The sequence below is a fragment of the Octopus bimaculoides genome, chromosome 26 (assembly GCF_001194135.2).
Source record: "Octopus bimaculoides isolate UCB-OBI-ISO-001 chromosome 26, ASM119413v2, whole genome shotgun sequence".
NCBI lineage: Eukaryota > Metazoa > Mollusca > Cephalopoda > Octopoda > Octopodidae > Octopus > Octopus bimaculoides.
In genome coordinates, this window is record NC_069006.1 from 16,124,367 (window position 1) to 16,130,232 (window position 5,866).

Genomic DNA, 5,866 nt, shown 5'->3' on the forward strand with positions numbered 1-5,866 from the left:
ATATATATATATATATATAATACAAATGATATATGACCATATGCATGTATACATACATCTACATGTATATATAGATGCATATCCGGGTACAGGACGTCAAAAAACGTGGGCAAAAAAGGAACGGGAACATATACAAAAAAGCACAAAAAACGAACTTCTTTTTCCAGACAACAGAACGAACACATAGGAAAACAGACAAGCCACATATGGAACTTTTCCTTTATCAGCTGCCTCTATTCTAAACTAGGCGTTTATGTCTGTGTTTGTCACCCTACTATCGACTGACAGCTGATGTTGGTGTGTTTATGTACCCATAATTTTGCGGTTTGGCAAAAGAGACTGACAGAATAAGTACTAGGATAAAAAATAAAATTTTCAATTGGTCCTGGGGCCGATTTGTTCAACTAAAACCCTTCAAGGTGGTGTCCCAGCATGGTCACAGTCAACTAACTGAAACAAGTAAAAGACATTCTATGTTTAAAGACTACTCTTATAGAAACTTCTTTCAAAATTTCTATTTTGCCTTCCACACATTAACTTGTGAAGGTTGAACTACATAAAATGTTAGAGAAAGAAACCCAGCTGTTTCTTGCAACACATACCAATACATAAATACATACATCGTCATCATCATTGTCATTTAACACCCGCTTTCCATGGGTTGACTATGAAGTGGTTCCACACACCCCAAAACCCTAGAACACCTTCACCAGGGTCCCACTACTGGATGGTCTAAATCATGAACATTGCAATCATATCTATTATTCTTTTACTTCCTTCAAGTCATTTAACTGTGGCCAAGCTGGGGCACCACTTCAAAGGGGTTTTTAGTCAAATAAATTGACACCAGGACTTTTTTTTTTAAACCTATTACTTTGCTGAACTGCTAAGTTACAGGGATGTAAAAACACCACCACCAGTTGTCTAGTGGTGGTGGGGAACAATCACACACACATACATATATGGGCAATTCCATGCAAAAGAAGACAAAAAGTCTAAAATTATGATAAAACTGTGCTACCATAATTTATGCATTTTTTTTGTTCCCATAAGCCAATCAGGTTCAAGAAAGTAAAAAAAAATTTCTGCTGGACTATTGTCATGTGACCAGGGCAGCCATCTTGGATCCAGTCTATAAGATGACGATTGGACTGCAAGGACAAAAGGTAGGTATCCAGTTCCATCCTAGGAAAAAATTAACTTTCCCTCTTCGAAAGATGTATTTTCAGGAAGGTCTAGAGTAAAACTACAGTTTGGCAGTGTTATTTTTTGGGAGATCATCCTGCTTGCCAACAAAAACATAATTTATATTTTGGCATTATAAGTTTAGTCTACAAAATCCTGACAAATAATTACTTTAAAACAATGCAACAGTTATGACATGTTATGTTATAAGGAGCATTTTCAGTTATGTGTACCTGCTTGTGCATTGTTCATGGAAATTTCAGCCACATTACGATCACTGACTTACTGTATTATAGGGCTCCCACAGTTACCTGCAATGCATGTAAAATGTCCGGATTGAATTATCTAAGACATGTGCTACAGTAAGCTTCAAGAAATATTTTTTAGAACTTTGTGTCCAAGTGCAGCACACATTTTCAATGCATAGTGTGTGTGTTTTACCTTTTGGTCAATTCCTCATATTCCTGATAGATTAAAATAGAGATGTGGAACACCAATTGAGTTTCAGTGTTGCATCTGTTACACATTTCTAAGTGGAAATGTTGCATCAGTTACGTGTACCTGTTGCGTCAGTTACATTTTACCAAAGGCACTGCAGCATGTATCAAACAATAGTGTTGGATATGAAAGCATGTATAACATCCATACTACTCCAGGTTTCTTTTGATATAAAAAAAATTGCTTCCACTTGTAAATTTTCTGCACAGGGTTCCTAGCATAAGTACTACCAAGTCAGGTACCATGTTTATTTTTCTATTGCATCAGTTATGCAAGTTTTTATTCTCTCTAAGACAAGCTAGTTCAAACACAGAATTACAATACATATATAACAAAATTTATGGGCCACGGCAGTTGAAGTATTCATGGGTTGTTACATTTCAGTTAGCTTAAGTAAGAATCCAGAACATTTTTAAGATTAAAGGTTTCGGATTAAATCATAAATGTTGCATCAGTTATAATGGAATTGTTCAGATACAACAGGCTTCTTTCAGTTTCTTTTTTCTTTATTGCCTACAAGGGGCTAAACAGAGAGGGGACAAACAAGGACAGACAGAGGGATTAAGTCAATTATATCAACCTCAGTGCGTAACTGGTACTTATTTAATCGACCCCGAAAGGATGAAAGGCAAAGTCGACCTTGGTGGGATTTGAACTCAGAACGTAACGGCAGACGAAATACCGCTAAGCATTTCATCTGCTGTGCTAACGTCTCTGCCAGCTCGCCATCTTCAGTTTCTGTCTACCAAATCCACTCATAAGGCTTTGGTCAGCTCGAGGCTATAGTAGAAAATACTTGCCCAAGATGCCATGCAATGAGACTGAATCCAGAACCATGTGGTTGGGAAGCAAGCTTCTTACAACACAGCCACATTTGTGATATAATAATCATTGAAGTCAACTCTTACTCAGCATAATATAGGATTTTTATTTTAAATTTCCAAGAAAGAATTCATGTAGATGCTGGCAAGGCAAAATGAGTTTGTTTCTTTTGCTTCCTATTAGAACATCAAGGTGAATGACAGAGATCTTTTATGGAGATATGAGGTTGGTGAGCTTCAATTAATTCCTAAATGCTGGTCCCTCGTCTAATGTTTTCTAGGTAATGGCAAGTTTATTTCAAATATCATATGATCTCTTGAAAATACAGCAATCACAATGCAACCATTAACAGACATTACTTTTCAGAGTGCTGATGTGCAAGGTCAGCCAATGTGTGTGTGTGTGTGTGTGTGTATATATATACATATATATATACACACACACACATGTGGTATGACGTCAGTGACTGGGGAGCTGACCGGAAGGGCGAGTTGACCGGAAGAGGAAGAAGGGCAGAGGGAGCCTCGATCGGGATAAGGAAGCCTCTATGCAGTTGCTTGACCAGCTAGAAATAGTAGCCAAATCTCTTTGAAATACACACCCTACCACCATATATATATGATAGATTGCTGACCACAACATTCAAATTTTTTTCTGCGTGTTTTTCTCATTTCTTTCTGTTGAAGAGCGTAGCTTGAAATGTTAAAGACTTTCTCTATTCCCGAGCGTTAAACTAATACATCCTTTTGTTGTTTACACCACCTGTCCTCGTCCGTTGTTGTTTTATTCGTAAATTCTCCCATATATATATATATATATATATATATATATAGTATTAGGGAAAAGAACCAAGGTTTATGAACTCATCGATGAGTATATACTTTATACTGTGAAGCTTAATTTAATTTTAATTTTTAATAAATTGATTTTAATTGAGTTTTTACCTGTAATTTTGGATTTTATCTCTAATATTATTATATATATATGTGTGTGTATAAAAGGTACATTGGATAATATAGGCCTACATATGTCTAAAAAGATGGGAAGGTCATGGACGGATGCCTTTGATTATAGCTTTGCTCAATCAGCACTGACTGGGCTGGAGTTAAACAACAAACTAATAATTTCTCGATAGGAAAGAGTTAAGTAAGCACATGATTTTGCAGACATCCACAAATAGCACCACTCAAGCCTGGCACACATACATGGCTTGGCCTCCATTTGTCTGGCAGTCAGAGATTTCTTCATCAACAAATGAGATAAACTACTTACTCTATAAAACCACCCTTGGGGCAACAAACTTGTCTTTGATTTATTTAAAAGCATTTTACACACACACAAGCACAAAGATATACAAGCGGTGATGTACACACACTCCACATTCTCATATATATATATATACAAAGATAAAACAAAACATACAAAGAGAAAGGCATGTACTCACACAGACAAGCACACTTTAATGTGAGAGAAGACATTAAAATACTTGAAAAGACCAATGCATGATATGAAGCGACAGGTAATAAGTGGTACTGCAGAACAACAATGAAAATAATGGAAAATTTCTTTCAATTTTGGAGGTTTTTTTAAAAAAAAAGAAATCAATATACAAACACACATATATACATGTTACACATGACATAAAAAGAATCAATAAAATATGCATAAACACACATGCCCATCCATACTTCATACATCATACATGTGTGTGTGTGTGTGTGTGTATATACACATATATATATACACATACATTATATATATATATATATATATATAGTGGCTGCTTTCTCATATACAAGCAAAGCCATTGCTAGAAAGAATCACTGAAATGAGTCATTGATAATGCAGTGTGAGGCCCCTTATATGATGCTTGAGCCCCCACCAAAGATTTGCACATTTTATTGTGTGTGTGTGTGTGTGTGTGTATATATATATATATATATATATATATATATATATATATGTGTGTATGTATGTATGTATGCATATGTATATATGAAGAAAGAAGAAAGCAAAGGACCACTGATGAGGTCACAGAAGTGTGACGAAAGAACTCTGGCCGAAATAGGATTAATGTAACGTAATGTAATATAAAGCTGAAGCAAATTAACACCAAATATACAGTGCGTGTGTTTTTTATTGGTTAAACTGGCAATATGACCATCCCCAAGTACAACAACAACAATATATATATATATATATATATATTACGGAGATGTACTTGCATAGCAAGTGACCTGATCTGAGATCGTGTGATGGAACGAAAACAATTGCAGCGTGGAAGGTGTTTATAAGCCATTTAAAACAACACACAAAATCCGTTAGATTCACTTCAACATTTAAATATATATACACACACACACACACACACACACACACACACACACACACACACATACACACATACATACACAAACACACACATTTAAATACTTACACATACATAATACAATGAAACAATGATAGAGCTTCAGGTCTTGACAATGTAGTCATAAATATATTCAGACAGGATGGTCATGGCCGAACATTTTCAATCATAATTCTGCTTCGACAAGCACACACACACACTTATGTACCACAAGGCGGCGAGCTGGCAGAAACGTTAGCACGTCGGGCGAAATGCTTAGCGGTATTTCGTCTGTCTTTACATTCTGAGTTCAAATTCCGCTGAGGTCATCTTTGCCTTTCATCCTTTCGGGGTCGATCAAATAAGTTCCAGTTACGCACTGGGGTCGGTATAATCGACTTAATCTGTTTGTCTGTCCTTGTTTGTCCCCTCTGTGTGTAGCCCCTTGTGGGTAGTAAAGAAATAACACACTTATGTACCACACACACGCACACACACACACACATGTGCATGCACATATACATGAGATGATTCTTACTTTTCTAGTCCTTGCTACAATACAAACACTTAATATCTTAAATACTCTCATTAAGAAAAGACCAAGAGGCTGCAAGGACCTCTCACTATGAAAATAACTAAACTTACTACATTAGCTAAATAAACAAACTGGCTGAACTTTATAATGAAGCTGTGTCATAATACTTGTGGTGGGGGCAGAGAGACAGAGAGAAAGAGACAGAGGGTGGGAGAGAGAGAAAAAAAGGGGGAGGAGAAGGAGGAAGCAACAGAGCTTGTTCTGTGTCTAGTTTAACTTAGTGTTTTGTTTAAGCTTTGCCTTGCCTTCCTTGGCTCTGGCCTGACATATAATATCAAACACCCAAGTTTAAGCCAAAATACAAGGAAAAACACGAGTAGATGCAACGCATATATGCACACACATCATGAAAAGAATATGAGCATACCCATGCCCCCTCCTCTTCCATATGAAACAAAGTGTACACACACACACACACA

The 5,866-nt window shown here is 36.4% G+C and overlaps 1 long non-coding RNA gene across 2 annotated transcripts in view; it reads left to right on the top strand.

The window, feature by feature from the left end:
- Positions 1–1,130: 1,130 nt before the first annotated feature.
- The window catches only part of LOC128250911 (uncharacterized), a 66,204-nt gene continuing 61,468 nt past the window's right edge, over positions 1,131–5,866 (top strand). For both annotated transcript variants that reach the window (XR_008266848.1, XR_008266849.1), the window contains exon 1: positions 1,131–1,166. This is a non-coding gene — a long non-coding RNA (uncharacterized LOC128250911). The remainder of the gene's footprint in view (positions 1,167–5,866) is intronic.